At 43.2% G+C, this 21719-nt stretch overlaps 1 protein-coding gene and 1 long non-coding RNA gene across 3 annotated transcripts in view; one reads left to right on the forward strand and one right to left on the reverse strand.

The window, feature by feature from the left end:
- The window catches only part of LOC124234283 (transcription regulator protein BACH1), a 47178-nt gene extending 39619 nt beyond the window's left edge, over window positions 1-7559 (reverse strand). Inside the window, exon 1 of one of the 2 annotated variants that reach the window (XM_046651550.1) lies at window positions 7445-7559. The gene's annotated coding sequence lies outside the window, so the exon portion shown is untranslated. The remainder of the gene's footprint in view (window positions 1-7444) is intronic. The other variant, XM_046651551.1, reaches the window with a different exon arrangement.
- A 976-nt stretch (window positions 7560-8535) lies between these two features.
- On the forward strand, window positions 8536-13342 carry LOC124234226 (uncharacterized). The gene is made up of 3 exons (XR_006887253.1): window positions 8536-8661; window positions 9804-9954; window positions 13229-13342. It is a non-coding gene; the product is annotated as an uncharacterized LOC124234226 (long non-coding RNA).
- The last annotated feature ends 8377 nt before the right edge of the window (window positions 13343-21719 follow it).

Here is a 21719-nt window from a genome sequence, read left to right on the forward strand (position 1 = left end):
CTCTCTACTCTTTACTGCTAAGCTTCTCAAGAAGTTATCAAAACAAGCTGTTTCCTCCACTAAACTATGCATTCATCATTGATATTCCTAAGACTTTCCTGATTTCCCAAAACTTAGCTTTCTCATAGTCTATGGTTCTAAGGCACACTTTACATGTTGCTATTCTAGCAATTAACACATGCTACTGTAATGGTTGGCTTGCCTTACAGACTGTAACTTCTAAAAAGTTCCTTGCATATAAAGGCATACATATTTGTTTCCTAAATCAAATGTAAAACCAGTAGCTAACACATAAGCATACCACGAATGTTGAAATTAATGTAGCAACCCTACTGTCTACACTTACCAAAAGCTGAATGTGTGTGTTCATAAGTTTAGGGAGAGGGCTGGAATTCACAGGAAGGTAAGAGACCAAACTGCCTTTAAATGTAAAAACACAATTATTCTTTACTCTCCAGGGATTAGAGAGCTGCTCAAAGTTAACTGGATAGAAGAGGGGAGGGCACTTCCACACTGGGGTCTGAGAAACAAGGGCAGGAAGGCATGCCGGTATCTGAGCTCCTCTGCCCCAGACAGGAAAAGGTGTCCCTCCTGGGGTCAGGAACACACAACAAACCAGGCCAATGACAAGAGGCATTCCCTCAAAGGCAAAACACTTTTTTTTTTTTTTCTGAGGAAGATTAGCCCTGAGCTAACTACTGCCAATCCTCCTCTTTTTTGCTGAGGAAGACTGGCCCTGAGCTAACGTCTATGCCCATCTTCCTCTACTTTATACGTGGGATGCCTACCACAGCATGGCTTTTGCCAAGCGGTGCCATGTCTGCACCTGGGATGTGAACTAGCGAACTCCAGGCTGATGAGAAGCGGAACATGTGAACTTAACTGCTGTGCCACCGGGCCAGCCCCCAAAACACATTTTTTAAAAACACAAAGAAATACATCTAGAGCTTGAATAGTACTTGTGACAGTCCTTTACCAGAAAGAGACAATTAAGCAGGCAAAGTTGACAGCAGACAGACTCATCCCTAACTGCCATTGCCTTTGATTTCTCTGGATAACAGCTGGGAATAAAAGCATGCAAGCAAAGAACCCTGTTCAGCTGGGCAAAATGTTTTTCTACTTTAAAAGTCTTTTACTAACATGGAAAAAAGGATTAAAAGGGACAGTGGCTTTTTTTCTTACTTCTCCATCTAATTTAAGTGATAAATCCTACCTAGAGGAGAACCCTGAGTCATGCTGGGAATAGTCCTCAGGAAAAAGGAGCAAATAAAGACACATTATGTACTTTGAAAATGAAAAGTGTTTTCGGCCAACATTTGATAACCACTTTTTTAAAATAATATTTAAGTGCAAAACACACATTACTGAAATTACTGACCTTACCAAAAATCGCTTACTCCAAAATGACAACCTAATAATTACAACCTAATACATTTACTAAAAGACTAATAAATGTTTTATAGTCACATATTTTACAGCAAACTCTCTGATGAATAACTCTCTTCACTGATGGAGCTCACTTCCAAAAGATGCTGGCACACTTTAGAGGAGGAATAAGACATGAAGGACATGAAGATACCAGGAAACAGGATGCTGAGTGCATGGGGCTCCCCACTTCTTCAACAGAGGCCTAGGGAATCATCTCCCCCGGGAATCCTAAAGGCAGACAAGTCAGTAAAAAGAAGAGATCAATGCAGAAAAGGCAGGGAAGGGAGGCAAGACATTTCCCTTCTTATACTATTTAGCCTATAACCTTGGAGGTGGGATATTGCCACTGTTCAGGTTAAGAAGGAGTTAAACACAACCCTGCTATATAAAACACTTTTTAGTCTAACTTTAATGGGAGATGGGGAAGTGGAGTGCAACTGTCCACTATGACTGATCCAATCTAAGAAAAGACAAATAAAAAGTGAAAATAACTTCACCAGATAGAAGCTGGGAGGAATTATTTTACTACAAAAATATTCTTTTGAATAATGAGTTTCCTAAGGCATTAAGAAAGTGATTTAAACTTTTTTTTTTTTGAGGAAGAGTAGTCCTGAGCTAAAATGTGCTGCCAATCATCCTCTTTTTTTTTGCTGAGGAAGACTGGCCCTGAGCTAACATCCATGCCCATCTTCCTCTACTTTATATGTGGGCTGCCTGCCACAACATGGCTTTCCAAGTGGTACCATGTCCACACCCGGGATCTGAACCGCGGAACAGGCGCACTTAACCGGGCAGGCCCTAAACTTATTTTTCAAACAACGATTTGCACACAGCTTCAGCTGCATTAAGGTAACCTTTACTAAACTGTGCCAGTACTGAGAAAGGAACCAGCTACCCACCAAATTCACCACGTGCCCAGTGCGTTCCTACAACAGTCATTAACAACCAAGATCCTGGCAACCACTATTTCTTTGTTCCTTACGTTTGCTTTGGGGCAATTTTTATTATCCTATTAATATTCTCTAAACTATCCCTGATCCTAAACAAAACAAAGGATCTGTTCTAAGGGAATAATGATATTAAAGGAAAAGTATTAGCTGTATAAGAGGTTTAACACCTAGACAACCCAAATTATATCTTGCTCAATTCAATTCTAAGTCAATTACAGGTAAAAAGAAGTCACAAGACAAATTTTCTTTCTAGCTCCAAAAGAGATGAACTAAAAGAACGATTTAAATCCAGCTGCTTCCTCAATACTCAGACCAATGATGAAAACAGAAAGCAGAATTCTAAAAGATCAAGAGTTTCAACTCAGGACACATTTAACATAACTTAAGAGGGTACTTAAGAATACACAGTGTTCTTTGCTTCACTCTCTTAAAAATTCCCAAGTTTCAAAACCACAGAACTAAAATGAATCCATATTATACCACCAGTGCTTCAACCGAAAGTTTACTAAACAAACATAGCCAAGGCACACTCAATGTTACATGGGAGATAAAACAGAAGACAATTATCATCATGAAGAAACTTACACTCTAGTGGAAAGGATGGTCAAAATGTTTGACACCACCTTTCTGAATTACTAACAGGCGCAAGAACACACATGATAAACATCTACTGTTTACCACGGATCTTTCTTCTATATTAGCATATGCATGTCATTTAAAGAAAACACAATACTTAAAAGTAATTGGCAGGTAAATTTACATTCCAAATATTCCCAACAAACTGTCCAGGAATGAGAATGGAAAAATGAGCGCTGTTATGATGTTACTAAGCAGGGAGGGAGTGGACAAGTTACTAAATCTGCTGGACCACAAGTCCTCAACTGTAATACGGAAAATAGACTAGATGCAGAATAGCAAGTGTTTTATTTCTTCAAAAACCAATTCCAATCAACTGCTAATGACTGCCTCCAGAGCACTCTGCTAAGACTGCTAGATTCCTTTAGTAAAAAGCTGTGTCCTGTGCTCCTTGCCCTCAGAAGTTGTGTGTGTGTCTGAGATGCTGCTACTGATTTATCATCAGAACGTTCACTTGAGCTGTTTTTCCAGTAGCAGCGACCAACTGCACACCCACAGGCTCTCTCCTCAATCGCCCTTGTGATCAATGGCTGCAATTCAGCTCAAGGAGGCTGCAAAATGAGGCTGTGTAACCAAGCACTCCCCAGATTTTCAACAACAGACAAAAACACCTAACATAGATTGATGTTTAATACGGAACCGGCACTGTTCTAACCGCTTAAGACACATTAATGCATTTAATTGCAAACAATCTCTAGGATACAGATTCTATTATCATCATTTTACAGATGAAAAAAGGAGGCACAACTAAGTGAAGTAACCTGCCCAAGGCTTCAAAGCAGGTAAATAACAGAGTCAGAACTTGACCTGCAGCAGTCTGGCTCCAGATCTCCCACTCTGAACCACTTTGCTTACTGCTTCTTGGTCAACTGTACAGTGATCAAACCCACAACTTCAGTTCTGTTAATGCTGTGCGCTGAGTCAGCCAGAAGCCCAGGTTTCATTGTGGTGTAAGTCCATATTTTATCTGTGCTCCTGAAATCTTTACTCTCTCTGAGGGGCCTGGATTCTGGCAAATAGCTCTCAAATTACCCATACCTTGGGCTTCCTTAGATCACTTTATTTGGCATCTATTTTCAAATCAAAATAGTTTCATAAATCAACCATTCCACCACACAAAATACAGCTTCCATTTAGTAGAACCGTCAGGAAATGTGAGTTTTAGGATGAAAGCAATTCTCTTACTAACAGAACATTAGTCAGAAAATTGGAAGGAGGTAATGACTCCTAAAACATAAGTCTTGGACAGATCAGCATTGTGAAGAGAATCTCTGACAATTGGTCATTTTAAAGGGCTTTGCAATCCTTATTCTGAGCATCATTTCTCACAGTACAGGAGTGTAAAAGGCATATGGCCTAAGAGATTTAATTGAAGGGTAAACACTAACCATTCCCCAGCATGCCCAGAAAGTTTCTGAATAAATCACATTTTCCTAAGGAGGGAAATGCCACTTCCTAAGTGATTTGCTGAATATGCAGTCTTACTAATCTTGCTAAAGGGGGTGTAAACTTGGTCCCCAAAAATGCAGATTTCAAGGAGTAACAGTACAGAGTAATTTTTAAAAGAATGTGTTATATACAAATCATACTCCAACATGTAGATTATCTTCAGGTGCTCTCATTGCATCCTTCTACATATTACTACACTTCAGAGCATATACATTAAACAAACCAACCTCCTGGATTGTCACCTAATTAAAAATACATGGTACCATGTAATGGGGAAACTCCACATTTTTTCTATTTCCATTCCTGACATCAACAATGTAATAAGAAATTTACACTCAAGGCTCTACTCTTTAAAGCACAGTGGAAAAAGAATAGCACTAGATATGAAATAAAAATTAAATGAATATTAAGAACATTTTGAAAAAAATGTTAGCTCTGAAGAGGAAATCAGAAGTTTAAAAAAAAAGTACTCCAGTTGTTGAAAGAATGTTATTGGCAGGGATTAACAAACCCTTTATGTCCCCCAACAGCAAAAGAGGATCATCCACATTATATAATATGCATATACTATTGTTAATCTGTACTTTGCTGCTTAATGTTTCTTATTTTATGTAAAAGTGAAGTTTTAATATTTTCTTCCAAATGAATCATCTTGCACTCCACGTTAGAAACCCTAATCCCTAAAAAATTAATGATTTCTAACCTCCTCTAGTCCCAAATTTAAAGCAACAAAATTAACTACTTTTTTCCATTACAAATGTTTTAAATGAACTACCAACAATAAGAGTTAGTCCTTTTGACCACAGGTAAGGGCAGATTCGCCCACTCCACATTTCCCATTCCCAAACTTCGCTGGCATTAGGTACTAATCTGCTTGGGTTGTGCACTCATCTTTAAAGCAAGAAGTAATGATCCAAGATGTAAAGACACCAGCACCATAATTAGGAGAATGAGACAGATACACATCATTTGGCTTTCACTAGACAGCTCTTTCTAGACCTGACCCAATGAGACCTGTTAACTCCCCCCATATTCTCCTTACCCTCGCCTCTGCCACCAGAAACTACCAGCGTATGCATGAAAAGCCATGGGCCATGAAAACCCAGAGGAAGTCTCCTTCTGTCTTCTCATAAAGAAATCTTATGAAGAACAAATTCAGTTCACTTTTTCAAATGTGTAAACTACACAACAAAACCACAAAAAGCAAACAAAACACTAGGTACTGTCAGAGCGGTAAATATTGTTCCGGTACTGTTATTAGGCTACTTCTGGCTGCAAACTTCTTCCCCAGTTTTAGCTCTCTCCAGCACAAATTTATTCTCAGGCAGGAGGTCACGTGACTGCTCTGTGTTTAAATACTACCTCAGCTCCACTTGGCCACTTCCTAAGAACGCTCTTCCACTTCACCCACTGATTACCTGTCTCAAAACAGACAACCCCAGCTGTGCCCCCTTCAGCCTTCTGAAGCAACCCCTCTTGAGCGCTCCTTGGCCTTTTATAGTGGAGGCATGTGATGGGAGTATCTGCACCAGCTGTTCCTAATTACCTCTCAGGCTGGGGTGAATGACTCAGCAGCCCAACTCTTTTAAGGAGTCATCCTACCTTGTTATCCAACCAAGGCAGCACTGAATGAACAACGGTAAACCACTTGACACAGTTATCGGTTAAACAACAATAACAGACGATGCGATGCAATTATTAAACCAAGGCCATCCTACCCCAAGCTGACTCACCAAGAGTCTTCCTTTCCCGAGGCTCCTCTAATCCAAAGGCAGAAGTGGCAAGTGCCTTCAAGCCCAGTCCAGCCCTTGCACCACTACTCAAGATCAGGAAGACGCAAGCCAACCTCTTCCCATTTCTCTGTGTGACCATGTGAAGCGCTCCAATGCTGTCACTAACTAGTCCAGTGTTTCCACCCATTATCTTTCTGAACCGCCTTAAACACAAACCCTCCGGGACGTAATAAGGAGTATTAAAAGATACAAGCAAAGACCTAGGAGCGGCATTCCCCATGGGAACAGTCCCAACCCTGATACAATTCTCCAAAAAGATAAGCATCCCTACAAAACAGTCTTTGTTCCGTCAAGCACATTATGGCTCGTTTTCCCCACACACGTTCTTTCACGATTACTACTAGACCTTGAATCGGCCCAAGTTTAACGCAGAAGGCTCACAGCAGCATTCCAAGCACAATGCTACTCAACGCGAAACTGCCGTGCAAGAAGAAAGCAATGGCACTCGTGTGACACCAGACGAACACAAAGCTGGAGTGTCTCTAGTCAACACCCACTCGCACCGGACTGTGGGAGTCTGCATTACAACGCGTGGGCAAAACTCCAACAAAGGGAGCCCTGGGATCTCCGGGTCCCTAGACCGATCTTCGCTGAACCCAGCCCCGCAAGGTGGCATTTACTGATCCAGCCACACACTCGGCCTTTCCTACGTGATTACACGCGCGACGCACACCCAGGCTAGGAAGACGGGCGGCACACACCCGCTGGCCGCGTCGGCTGCGGAGGCCGGTGGGAGGGGCAGGAGGACAATACGGAGCCAGGCCCCGGCGCGCGGGCGGTGCTGATGTGTCACAGCCCGGGCAGGGATCGCCTGGGAGGGCCGGGCTCGGACCCGGGAAGCGGAGAGGCGGGGATGGGAGCGGGCGCCTGGCCCCGCGGCCCCCGCCCTCCGCCCTGCCAGCCGCCAGGGGGTAAAGTACAGCGTGGGCCCGTCAGCAACGGCGCTGGCCGCGCACAGGGCCACCGGGCGCCCTTCCGGCGGACGCGGCCACTTCCAGGAACGGGGGCCGCAGCCGCCCCCCGCGGGGCCCACGAAGCGCCCCCCGCCCGGGAAGAGACCGCCCGGGCCCCCTAGCTGCCCTCCCCGGACCTGCCCGCAGGCCGCCCCTCACAGGCCCGCGGCCCCGACCGCGCGCAGCCACGCCGACCCTCCCAGGGAAGGGCGGGCAGGACTGCCAAGCCACTCACCAGAGCCGAGGCGCGGCGCGGCCCGACTGACGGCAGCGAGCGAGCCTGGCGAGCGGCGCGGGCAGCGGTCAGGTGACTCACGCTCTGCCCGCGGCCGGCCGCCCCCTCCCCTCCCCTCCCCTCCCCTCCCCTCCCCTCCGCCCCCTCCCTCCCCTCTTCAGCGGCCGCAGCCACAGCCTCCCGACGCCGAAACCCCGCCCCACCTGCTCGAAGCCCCGCCCCATAGGCCCGCCTCTCGAGGCCCCGCCCAGTAGGCCCGCCCCTCGCGCTTAAACCCCCGCCCTCACTAGAAGCCCCGCCCCGCCTCGCCGCCCGCGAGGCCTCAGTCCCCGAGCGGTAGCCGCGCTGGATCCCGGTGGCGGTCTCCGCGCGGCCGGAAGCCCACGCGGGCGGTGGTGGGGAGGGGCCGCGCGGGCCTGGGGAGGGGCAGCCCTCGGGGAGGTGGAAGCAGGGTCGGTGCACGGCGCTCCTTTGGGAGCCCAGCCTGCTGCCTGACCGGAAAAGACCCCCGAGGACCACCTCCTCCTTCCCTCTGAGAGCAGAAAGGAAAAGGCTGCAGGCCTCCTCACCCCAGGTGTTAGCAGGACACCGGAATCGAGCAGAGACGGGAGGGAGGGCGAGCGCTGACCCACGTCCCTCCCCAGCCCCCCTCAGGGGTCGCTTCTGGAAGCCCCCTCGGCAGAGCTCTTCGTCTGCCTTCCTTTGTAGGTGGCCGGGCGCCCAGGATCGCAAGGTATTTGAGCTAGCTGGTAGGAAAGTATGAAGTGCATCCAGGATTTTGTAGAAAGCATCTGGCAGCCCTACTTCTGTCTGACAAAGAAAACAGCAGCGCCGGCTGACAGGTGTTCCCTTTACGCTGTGGCTGCCAGGAAACTTGGAGTGAGGTTCAGCGCCCAGTGGTGTCAGCCGGCTGATCTCAAGCCCTGGTCGGGCTTCAGTCCTCTGGTGTTTATTCTGGTGTTTATCCAATTGTCAGTTTTCAAATTATGTTTCCAAGCCATTTAGCACCTCTGGAGGTCAAAGCACTGTCTGCGAAGAGAAATACACACGTGGCAGAGCCTCTGCCTATCAATCTGGAGGGGGACGCAAACACGCTGGGACCTGCCAGCCAGCCTGATGGGAGCAGCAGCACCTGGGTGTGTGGACGCTTTCGTGAACACAGGAGGACAGCCCGGGAGGTATCAGGGCAAAAAAGGCTACCAAAATAATAGAGTCAGGTATGATCACTAACATGACTGCATTTGTACTCACAGGGACACTTAGGGACATTTGAGTTACATCCAAAAAAAGTGAGAAAATGACCTAAGTGAAATTGGATGGGAGTGCAAGGGGTGAAGTGATCCACTATGACCTAGAATCAAGGCAGGAGTTAGTATTTGCACTGGGTCTTAACTGGGAAGAGTGGGGCCCAGCAGTCCAGGGAGGGACAAGCGTATGCAAAAATACAGAGGTAAGAGGCAGATGACATTCCAGGCTTTGTGAGCTCGTGGTGGGGTACAAATATTCAGTGAGAGAGGAGGAAAGGGCAGTTGGGCATAGACCATGAAGGACTGGGGTTCTTATACACATGTGAGACTTTGGGAGGCTTCACTCCCTTTTCACCCTAAGCCACTGAGGTTATATTCTTCCTTCCTCCCACACCTTTGCTGTTTCTTCTAGAGGAAGAACAGACCCTCCTCTTTGGGAGGAACTCTTCCTTCTTTAGATAACGGTGGTGATATTTTCTAGCCTGAAAATTACAGCATATACTCTAAGATGTTTCATCATTTGAAAAGTCTTACAAAGGTATATCGAGGTATTGAGAATGTCAAGGCAGTTCAGAGTAACTCTCAAACTTTAGCCTGCCGAGGACTCTCAGGGGCATTGGTTCAAATGCCGATTCCCGGGCCCTGCTCTCCAAGACTCTGATTTTATAGGTCTGAGTGGGACCCGGGGATCTGCATTTTTAACAGTGATTCAGGTGGTCGTCAAACCACACTTGAGAAGTCCTGAGTTAGAGCTTACGGTGTGCGCTATGGGCAGAGCGAAAAGTGAAAATAGGGAATGAAATCAGGACAAGTCGGTCTGCAAAGGGCCTCCTGCACTGCCCCTGGAGTTTGGACTTTACCCTGTGGGCTGAAGGGAGTGGGTAGAGGTCGTTATGTCATGTGGTTGTTTTTAGATGCTAATTCTAGAGAACTTCATTCACTCCAATTCCCTTGCCTTAGCTGCTTTTGTCTTTAAATATTCATTCACTAATTCAATCAACAAAATTTGGGGGTCAAAAAAATAGGCTTTAAACTGTGGGGGATTACCAAGATAAAGTAAGCATAGGTTCTCACCAACTTGAAAAACTGCCCATTGACCCTTCTTCCCTCAGAAGTGACTATGGGTTGAAACCGTAACACCCTTACTCCAAGGTTGGAAGATTTTTGTGGAAAATGAACATATTTTATTAGAAGACATGGAGGACTTCCTGGAGCAGGATGGGCAAACACACCCTAGTGTTTACCTGATATTGGAAAGGAAAGGTAAGGTGAAGGGAGTGCAGCCTCTGGCTTGGTGAAAAAGGTGCTGCTCAGAGACCAGATTTAACAACAACCAAAGTGGCTCAATGTAGGGTCCAAGTAGGGAAAAATTCTTGGGCCTCCAGAAACCAATTGCAGGCTGTAGTGGACTAAAAATGACCACAAAATTTTTGTTACTCTCCCCTCGAGAAGGGGAGTTTATTTTCCATCCCCTTGAATCTGGACTGGCCCTGTAACTGCATAGCCAAGAGAACACCACAGAAGTGACGCTGTGTCAGTTATGAGTCTAGTCTTTAAGAAGATTAGCATCTTCTACTTCCTCTTTCTTGAAACATATCTCTTGGGACACTCCCTTTCGGAAACAAGACACCATGCTGTGGGAAGCCCATGTGTAGCCTCTCCAGTCAACAGCCCCACAGAGCAACCAGCCAATAGTCAACATCAAACGTGTCGTGGGAGTGAACCATCTTAGATGTTCTGATCTAGTCAAGTTTATACATGTCTCCAGTCCCAGCCAAAAGAACCCCCTAGGGCCAGCCTGGTGGCATAGTGTTTAAGTCTGAATGTTCTGCTTCAGCAACCTGGGCTTTGCGGGTTCAGATCCCAGGGGTGGACCTAGCACCACTCATCAAGCCGTGCTGTGGCAGCATCCCACATAAAATAGAGGAAGATTGGCACAGATGTTAGCTCAGGACCAATCTTCCTAAAAAAAAAAAAGAACCTCCCAGCTGAGCCCAGTTAACTCGTAGAATTAGAACACAATGATTGTTGTTTTAAGCCCTTCAGTTTTGGAATGGTTTGTAAAAGAAAATATCCAATGATGGAATAGAGCATGAAAATGTAGTTAAATTTGTAAGCAGAACCACAGCCCCAATGATCAGGGCTTAGAGGAAAGTTCAGATAAATAAAACAGAAAATATGTAGAAGAGACTGTTTAATTTTAAAGCTGTGTCAAGCTTCTTGATCTGAGATGACACTTGAGATTTTCCTCAATTACAGATTATTGATACCCCAAATTTCCCTCACTCTGCTGTATATATTTATATAACGAAGTAGTTATATATGAAATGGTTATCCTCTCAGAAGCTAATGCTGGATATTGAACTTAAAATATATGTATACATAAATATATAATATATATGTATATACATATGTGTGTGTGTATATATATATGTGTGAGTGTGTATAGACATATATACACATATACATACGTATAAGTGCTTGCGGCTAGAAAGTGAGACCCTCAGAATACTGAGTGTGGCCTGACTGCTCTGCACCCACTTGTGGAGGTGAGAGAGGAGAAGAGAGTAGAGTTGGAGCCAGAAAGATGACAGAAGACTGCCCAAAGCTTGGTGTAACCCATCCCTCACGCCCGTGGTGAGTTACTGATGCTTGGTGCACGTGCCTACCTGTGGAACCAGTGATGTTTGTGCTTGGTGCTGGTCACAAGCAGCACGTACAGAGCCTTCCACCAGTCACATGCCTGCAAAGACAGAGAAAAATCCAGCCTGATAGCTTTGTTACACGTATTTGTTGATGTTTACACCAAGGATTATAGCCTGCAGCTCCTGATCTCTTATCTTTAAAATTCATGCAGCTATTAAATTCTACTCCATAATATATTTGTTTTAATGAAAGTCTTCTCAAAATAATTTTTGTTTTGTAGTAAAACTGACGGAACCAGTAGTGGTGCCATATTTTAACTCTCAGTTTTCCTTCACCTCTGGCATATAACACTTCATTCACCTGAACAGTGGTTCTCAACAGAGGCGAATTTGGCCCCCAGGAGATATTCATATTGATATGGGGGTTGGGGTGGGGGAGCTACTGATGACTAGTGGGTAGAGGCCAGAGATGCTGCTAAACATCCTACAATGCACAGGGCAGTCCCCATGGATAAAATACTTTGTGAAAAAAGACACCTTATTCCCCATTCACAACAAAGAATTCTCTGGCCCAAAGTGTCAATCATGCCAAGCTTGAGAAATCTTGACCTAGATATACTCATGCTCCAATATGAGAAATGTGTATATAAATTAAAAGAAGGAATAAAGGAAATAAGTGGAAAGAAAATACAATGAACTCAAGGAAAAAAGTTAAAAATACATATCGCAAAACATATGTCCTTGACAAAGATGAGCTACAGAGTTATCTGTAGCTTCCTAGCAGCCAGGTAAAAAAGGGAAACCTAGTAAGTCAATGATGAGCTAACTGGAGGTTGAGCTGGAGCAACCACAGCAAGAGGAAGAAGTACTAACCTCTTAGAGAAGAGAAAATGGACACAGGCTGTCACTCCCATCACAACAGCCCATTCCCTGGACGAGGGTGCCTTATGTAGGAAGTGCTTTGGAAATGGAGTAGAATGATTGAGCTCTGAGATTTAAAAGTTGTAAAATAAGACCTACTGGGTCAGAGGAGAGAGACTCATTACTGTAAAGAGATAGAGCCATCACTTGGGGGTGCTGGATTTTCACCATTGGCCACTCCAGATTCCCTCTCCTGCCTTCTCCACCCTACTCTGCTGCAGGAGGCAGGCCTCTAGGCACAACATCCATGGGTCCCCCTGCCCCCTCACTTCTGATTGTATTTGATAATGGGAGGCATCAGCATCAACATAGCTGTCTCTCTGCCAGGCCAAGGGTTGGCTGTGACTATATTCATCTATCAAAGGCCCCAGCACCTGTCATGCAACCTTCACCTAGAGCCACAGACAAACCAGTGTCATTCTAGGGGAGCTGATACTTCCCCATCTTGGTTAGCCACAGGGTGCGTCACTGTCTCTTGGTGGGTTAACTGCCTTCACCCTTGTAAGTGGTCCCATATGATTTTACCAGTTCCCTGACTGATTCATCAGGTCAAGACTTGAGGATAACCAGAATGACTATATTGAAATATATAAGAAAGAATATGATTGTCCGAAAGACGAGTTCATCAAAATCTAAAGCCAAGGAAAGAAGAGCCAGAGGTGCACATGCAGGCAACACATCCTTTGCACAGCCTAGGGGTGAGGGTGCATTGGCCAAGGACACAGTGTTTTATTCCTGGGTACTGTTACCTGCAGGACGTGGGGAGGATGGAAGCCACAGGCTACTATGGCTTATTTCCATTAGATTAGCGATCACAGTCACCCCCTTCACATCCCTCTTTGATTTCTTTCTAATGCTTTGGCTTCGCATGTACATTTGCCTACAGGGAGAGATTATTTGGTTAGCAGCATCAACATTGGGTATATTTGCTGGCAATATTCTCATTGTAAGCTAATAAATTGTCTTTCCAGTTTTCCTCCTGCCTCTGCAGCCTTGGGTGAATGTGTATGTGAAACACAGATCACCGCTAATGTGTCCCCAGTTCAGATTTCTGCATCTGCAAGTTCAGAATTATGGTGATTTTGACAAGGTAAGGCCTGAGGACCGCCTTGGTCCAGGAGGTACCTACTTCACACAAACACTCTTTGTATTCATCATTAGTAGCCTTAGGACTGACCTTTAAATCAGGGACACTTTATTCCTCATTCACTTCTCTTAAATCCCTTGTTGGCAGACACTGCAGCTGCCTACCCAATATCCATTCCTCCTTCTGCCTCTCTAACATAATCCCGATTGAATGTGCTTAAAGACACTTCCCCACCTCCCTTAGCCATGTGACCTAGTTCTGGTCAACCAGATATAAGCAAATATGCACTTGATGGAACTTCCAGGAAAGCTCTTACTTTCCCGATAACAAAAGACCAAGTCAGCGGGTATGCACCCTTGCCCTCTGCCCTCCCTGCCTGGAGTGACTGGAGGTAGAGCTCTTTTCTTTCAACCATAAGGATGAAAACCACACTCCAAGGATAGCAGAGCAGGAAGCTGGAAAGAACCTCAGATCCTGGATGGCTTCCTTGAGCAGCTGACCAGCACTGGTTGCAGGGGTCCCTCTTCTTATCATACAATAGAGAAAGAAAACCCTATTCAGTTCAATTTCTAGAGTTGAGTTTTTATTACATGAAGCCAGATACAGTCTTGACTGATACCTCTTCTTAATCTCAAGGCTTTGAGGATGCGCGTGCTGAGAACCCTGAAGTCATGCATCCTAGATTACGTGGAAGTAAATGGGTTGTATAAACATACGCAACCTACACATATGACCCTGGAAGCTGGCAAATGAATAGCAGTGAATAGCAGTATAATGGTGTTGAGTGGTAAAAGGGCAATAAATAGATCTTAGTAGGAAATTATGAAGAATATTATTATTGACTTGAGGATTGCCATCTCCTCCTAGATATAACTAGATCACAAATAAGAAAACAGAGAGGCAGATAAGCTAGTAAAATTACTATGGTAAAATTCCAGGAAATGGCTCTTTTGAAATGTGAAACAGCTGCCAAAGGGGGGAGAAAGGAAACTGAAGTCTTTCAAAACAATTTCATGGATTCAAGCTCTGCAAAAACAGAGAGAGCTAAGAAATGGTATAGAATTATTCTGATAATTTAAACTTTTCCTCTTTTACTATGCATTTATAACTGGATAACTAATCAAAAGTCTGCATCATAATTAATAGAGGACGTGAATTGAAAGAGGCAGGTCCACTTAAGGCAGCCAAAATAAAGAAATCCACATCTATGCGATAAAGCTATAGGAATGAGGAGATGTTGCATTCCATTTAGTAAAAGGAAATATCCTTTTATACTAATAATTTGAGAATTTTACCTAAGTAAAAGGAGGCTTTAGAATTAATATTAAGCTTAGAGTTCTAAAAACATAAAATTAAATTGATTAGGACACTGGAAAATTGCTTCCTGGCCAAATAAGATTTCCAGAAGAAATACTATTGGGAAGATTTTTTATATCCCTTGGGATAAACAAGGAAAGGAAACCAAGGGCATTTCTCTAGTTAACTACATGTGCCCTTGGGTTTCCAAAAACAAGCTCTAACATAATTTGGCTCTTTATCCTTAGCAGTAAGAAGTCAAGCATAAAATCATTTGCAAGCACCGGATGATGTGCCATAGGAAGAACAAAAAATACTCATAGACATTTCTATCATTTTTTAATAGACAAAAATCCATATTTCTGTTATCAGATTCAGATCAGGCTTTGCCTTTCTTACATCTCTACTTGGTGCCTGAAGTCCCTTGAAGATTTATTTTTGAGGATGAAAGTTTTGCATGTTCAGAAGATCTCTGATTTAAAATTGTTTCAAAGGGCAAATACATTAAGCCACATTCAAGGACAATCACGATCACTCTAGTGAGAATAAGCTTATAAAAATACTCATGGCGAATGGGGATCAAATGCATTTTGATAGGAAAACAGAAGGAAGTCTCTAGAATAGGAAGCTATACCTGCAAGCCATGCCACTTAGAGAAGTATGATGTGGCTAGGAAGGGTAGTAGAAGGGCATTGAATGAATCCTAAATAGTAAGATACTGACAGAGACAAATTCAGAATTATTGCCAAGAGCTGGCACAGCTTTTGGAAACAAGTGTTATCTATTCAGTAATATTTTTATTAAAAATCCATCTCTAAGTATGATATTGAAAATAAGATCCTAAGAAATTATAAATTCATCTGGAGTAGTAGAAAAATAAAGGACAGCAAATGTCATAAAAGTGTAAGAAGCAGAAAAGATTCAGATACATTTATCCATCAGTCAATATATTAAATGTGCATGCGTATTTAATATTTGATAATTTACAAGCCATTTTCATAGATTTGTTTCATTTGATACACTACTCTCTTAAGCTAGATAAAACAGAGGTTTTAAAAATGAGGAAGCTGAGTTTTCAGGACAGAAGCCAAGAAAGGTTGCCATCCAACTCTTTGGGCTTCTTGCCCAAGAGCCCTTTCCTCTCCTGAAACCATTTCCCTGGGGATCCCATAAAAGTAAACCTGAATCCATAGATTTCAATATTGTTCTCTTACATTGAATTATACGTGTGTTGCAAAGCTTTATATTGTACAATATGCACTTATATCCTTTATTTTCTATTAAGTATAATTTGTGATAATCACAAGTTTCTATTAAAATAGTCTATCAACTCGCTATTACAATATGATTTGTGGGGGATTCTTTTTTTAAATCAGTTTTACCTATAATGGTCAAAAATGGCAAAATCTTGGCCTCTGTGGAGTCCTGCTGGGAAGGAGTATGGAGCAAGCCAGGGATGGCCTAGGATAGAAATGGGGAGAGTGCTCAGTTGGGCTTTCTGCTGTCTGAATCACCAAGTTCAGGAACTGAGTATTTATTGTTCTTGAGTAATTATTAGTCCAATTCAAGTTGACAGGATGTCATTGATGAGAAAGTGGATGGAACTCAAATCAATGTAGGCTCCTTTGGGAGGGAATTTTGTCCTCACAGAGAGGCACTGGAGCATAGTGACAAGCATGGACTGACTCTAGAGCCAGATTGTTTGAATCGCAGTTTTATTACTTAACCATTTGTGCTCATTTCTTCAACCATCGATGGTGGTTCTGCTAGTTCTCATTGTTGACATAGTTGTTGTGAATATTACATGAGTTAATATACTTAGCATAGCACACAGTACTAATTATGTAAGTATTAGCTTTATTCTTAGGGAAGCCAAGAATATTTTAGACATGTAGCCAAATTAAAAGCAGTGGAAAAAGCAGAAATCAGGTCTTGCCCAACCCCAATTTACTGATTCTGAGAAGGGAATAGATAATCTGAAGAAGTAAGGAGATAATGGCCCTGAGGATTTTGCAGTTTTGCAGTTAATGTAATGGGAATACTAATCATTTATCAGTGTGAAACTATCCAAGAGCTCTTTACCTTAATTTAAATTTATATCTCAGTTATTAACTAGTTTGATGCTAGTTTTCAGAATAGAGAATGTATGTATGCTGTAAGATATGCGTCTTCTAAAGTGAAAACAGAACCATGGAAACTTCACAGGTTGTAGGTTGGGGTTATAGTGGACAATGTCAGTGATCTGCCCAGGCCCTTAGGACCCCTTTTACCATTTTCGTGCACCTCTCTGCTTCCACATACTTTTTATTTTATTTTATTTTATTTTTGAGGAAGATTAGCCCTGAGCTAACTGCTGCCAATCTTCCTCTTTTTGCTGAGGAATCCTGGCCCTGAAGCAACAGCCGTGCCCATCTTCCTCTACTTTTTTATATATGGGATGCCTACCACAGCATGGCTTGCCAAGCAGTGCCATGTCCGCACCCGGGATCTGAACCGGTGAACCCCAGGCCACCTAAGCGGAAGGTGCGCACTTAACCACTGCGCCACTGGGCCCGCCCCCAACATGCTTTTCTTCCCAGTGGCCAGCACCTGTGGCCCTTCTTTAGAAGACTTCCCTCAGTCTATGAAAGCTACTTCCCACATCTCCACCACATATGCCGATCCAGAAATGCCTGTCAATTTAGCTTCCCTGGGTGGTGGTTAGCTGCTGGGCACAGAAGTATGGAGGCCAAGCTCCCTTGCCTGAGGTCGGTACAACTCCACAGTCTAACTTATTCTCAGGTTGCCCTGTGGGATCAAGCTGAGCCCACCTTTTACAGGACTTTTGCCTGGTAGTGTACCTTATTTGGCTATCTCCCCTTCTCTATCCTTCTTCCTTCATGTCCCTCTGATTTCCCCTGAGAGGAAATAATAAAAATTTAAAAATCGTTTGCTTAGGAATCCTTGTCTCCAGGTCTGCTTCTGGGGAACCTGACCTAAGATAGAGGTGAAGATATGTTTTGCCTTATTTTATAATAAATGCTTGGTAAATAGGGCAAGCTCTGGGGCCAAAGATCAGAGTTCAAATCTTGTCTTGCCACTTAGCTGTGCCAGCTTCTATGTGCCTCCTTCCCATCTGTGAATGTTTTCAGTTTAAGGAATATATCATTTCTTCTTAATACAACCAAGAATGATCTTAGATTTGATTTGCCTTGGTAGAGGAACAAACCAACATTTGATGAATGCTGGGCACAGGGCTTGATTCTGTTGACATGTCACTACATTTAATCTTCACAACAACCGAAAAGGGCCTGTATGCGTATCCCTGTTTCATGATGAGGAATTTGAAGCCAGAGAAGTTATTTGTCCAATATTACACTGAATGAGTATTTAAATTCAAGGAAGCTGATACAGAATCTAGAATTGTAAGAAGGAATCATAAAAAAGGGAAAACTCCATTATGCATAACTTACTTGTATAAAGGACATCTGCATCCAAATTTCAACAGCAGACTGCAGTCGAAAGCTGAGAAAGTGCCAAGATAGATGAAGCAGACCCCACTGAACATGCTGCTGAGGGATGGCAACTCAAGGTTTCCAACAGGAGAGAGAGAAAAGGGGGCAGATGAAGAATGGTACTAGATATAAGTGGTAGAAAGGAAAATTAGGGACGGGTGGAGAGACTCTCAATGTGAAAATATGGTGGGAAAATGAATGAAGTCAGAAGAAACCACTGGAGGAATGGAGAGAGACTTTTAAGGAGAACAGTTAGAGAATCATCATTTTCCTGAGATTGGGGCAGAAGAACTCTCTGCAAGTTATGATTAGCGTAATTACCAGGGTAAACCAAACAAAAACTCATGTGTATTAGTCCAGGTCCTCCAAAAAGCAGACACCAAGACAGGATTAAACATTTGATTAGGAGGAACGCCTATGTGAAAGGAAGTAGGGAGGGAGCCAGGAAAGACTGGCAGAACCATAAGACTACAATGCAAGTCTGACCTCAAGCAAAGAAGAGAGGGTGAGAAGCTTGCGTAGAAGTGTCCTAGAAATGGAGTGCAGTCTAATGAGGGTTCAGCAAAGCCATGAGGAAGTCCTTGAGACTAAGCCAATGCTGGTAGGAATCCTGTTGCTCCATGAACCAGTCTGCCTTAATATCCCCCACTGCGCTCCATCACTGGCAGGGAGAAGCCCATGGGAGGCATGGCCTTGAACGAAGGTACTGTTGGGTCTCAAAGTGTAGCAGCTGTGGGCCTCTGTCAATTACAGTTATACCCTGTAATCAAAGGTCTGGGAGGTGCATCCTTATAGCCACTTTGTCAAGTTCCTCAAAACTCTCTGAATGTTATAAAGTAACATCCCTTTATATTCTCAGTATTTCCCAGAAAAATAATGCAACTAGTCACCTTTTATTGAGCACTTGGACAGCAATTACATGCTAAACACCTCATATATTTTTTCTCTTATAGTCCTCACAGCAGACCTGTGAAGGAGATAGTATTATTCCTACTTCACAGATGAAGAATCCAAGGCTTGGAGAGGCTAAAGAACTACTCCAATAATACAAAGTTAGTGAGAGAGAATGCCAGGATTCAACTCAGGCATTGCAACTCCTGATGCTGATCACCATATTGTAACTTATAACAGTAATACCAACTTTGGTATTAGATAGGGTCATTGTGAGAATTAAGTGAACTAGTCCAAGTAAAAGCCCTAAATGCAGTGCCTAGCTAGGGAGTAAGAGCTCAAGGAACATTCTTGTTATTTGGTCGTTGAGCCAGGACTCAGATTCAGCTCTGATTGATGCCAATATCTGGACTCTTGGCCACGATGCTGAACAGCCATCCGTGTTAACTCAGTATTTCAATCAGATAGGATTGGGGGCAGCTGAAAAGACATTGAAAAAGAAAAAAGAGGGCTAGAACTAAACGTTCTTTCAAGAAATAGTGTCAGTCACACAGATAAAATTCAGTGATAGGAGATACTAGAAACGTAAGGTATGCTTCCTTTGGCTCCCCAGGGAAGACAGTCATACAGGTGTGGCCTGTTTACTGCTTATTCATAAATGGAAGTATGTAAGATTTATGATACTGCCAATTGGAAAAGGATGACATAAGTTACTCACTACACTCTTTTAAAAGAAAGCAGGAAAAGTCTTTGTGGAGGAAGACATCTGGACTTCCACTTATGACCATGGTGGAGTAACAGGGACAAGATTTATCCTCTCACCAGAAACAAACAAAAGAATCAGAAAACAATATGAAAGAATAGCTTTCAGACATTGGTTTCTGACAACATAGGACTGTGCTCCCTGAGAGAGGGGAAACACAAGATTAGTCCTATGAGTGCCCCAGACTACTGCCTGGAGAGGGGGAACCTAGGTGGAGCCTGGTGGCCAACACGAGTTGAGAAGTTGGAGCTGGAGCTGGTAGTCTAGAGAAACCAAGGCAGCTGGAATTCATGGAGCAAAATACTGGAGAAAGGGAGCCACACGGAGAGAGAACTCCAGCAATCTGCAGAGAGTCCCCCTCGTTCCTAAGTTCTCAGTTCTCAGTTCAGTGCCTGGCTATGAGGAAAATGCTGGCAGGTGGGGAAAGTACCAACCATGAGGAGCAGAAGGAGCAAATACTGGAGCTCATGCAAGACTGAGAATAATTCAGGTTTCTCCAAGACAGAGTGGAAAACCTTTTTAATTCATGGAGCATTGGGTAGAATACTCATAAAGTTATTGCCTCAGTAGTAGGGCAAAATTAGTCTTAAATGAAGCCTGCTCCAGTCTCACTTAACAAAGCTTAAAAGCAAGGCTTGAAAGAATCAGATTGTTTTCATAAGTGCATCCCAATAAAATTCAAGAATATTTATGAGAATACAAAAATATCTGGCACCCCAACATGGCAAAATTCACAATGAATGGCATCCAATCAAATATTACCAGGTATACAAAGAAGCAGGAAAATGTGACAATCCATAATAAAGAGAAAACAAATCAACAGAGACAAATCAAGAAATGATAGGTATACAAGTGATGGAATTAGTAGAGAAGGACATTAAAACTGTTATTGTAACTATATTCCATATGTCTAAGAAGGTAGAGGAAAGATTAAATATTGGAAGTAGAGATATAGGATATATTATAAAGACCCAAATCCAACTTCTAGGGAAAAAAATACAACGTCTTAAAAGAAAATTCTATCAGTTGGTTGGGATTAACATCAGATTGGACACTGTAGAAGAAAGGATTAGTTAATTTGAAGACATAGCAATAGAAACTATCCAAAATGAGATAGAATAAACAACTCGGGAAAAAAAATGAACAGAATGTCAGTTATCTGTGGGATAACCTCAGCAGCCTAACACACATGTAATTGGAGTTCCAGAAAGAAGGAAAGGGACAGAAAAAATATTTAAAGATATAATGGCTGAAAATTTTTCCAAATTTGATGAAAACCATAAACATATACTTCCAAGAAACTCAACAAATCTCAAGCACAGAAGAGACATCTTACTAGCAACGCAAACAAATTTAGAATGGACTGATCGCCCAACCATAAAAGTTGCCAAGATAAGGAGAGAATACTTAAAACCATATTGAGAGCAAGCAATGAAGAGCTTTTACACAGGAAGTTGGGTAAAGTAGGAAACCTCCATCCAATCGATTCAAAAATAGATAAGGTTATATATAAGGAAGGAGCAACTGGAAGAGTCAAAGAGATAAAGTTTACACATCATACCAAAGTGTAGAATAAAGTCAAGCTGAAATCCAGTAAGAAGGATGACCTAAATACCTCATATGATGGTGATGGCAAAACTACCTCATATGATAATGATAACAATATCTCTATCCCTGGCCTGTTTCTTCTCAGTACTTCCATCTTATTATCTTACTACCCACATCACCCCATCTCCCTCCTCACCTCAAACTCCTTCATTGTTTGTTTTTCAGTCTCCATTAATGGTATCAACTGCCTTCTTCCAGGCTATCCTGTTCTCAGCTATGATTCCTTTGGCTTCCTCAAAACCAATTACCAAATCTTGTGGATTTTACCTCTGAAATATCCTTAATATCAAGTACTTTTCTCCCTTTTTCCCTATTCCCACCGC

This window comes from Equus quagga, unplaced genomic scaffold, assembly GCF_021613505.1.
Source record: "Equus quagga isolate Etosha38 unplaced genomic scaffold, UCLA_HA_Equagga_1.0 73442_RagTag, whole genome shotgun sequence".
Taxonomy (NCBI): Eukaryota; Metazoa; Chordata; class Mammalia; order Perissodactyla; family Equidae; genus Equus; species Equus quagga.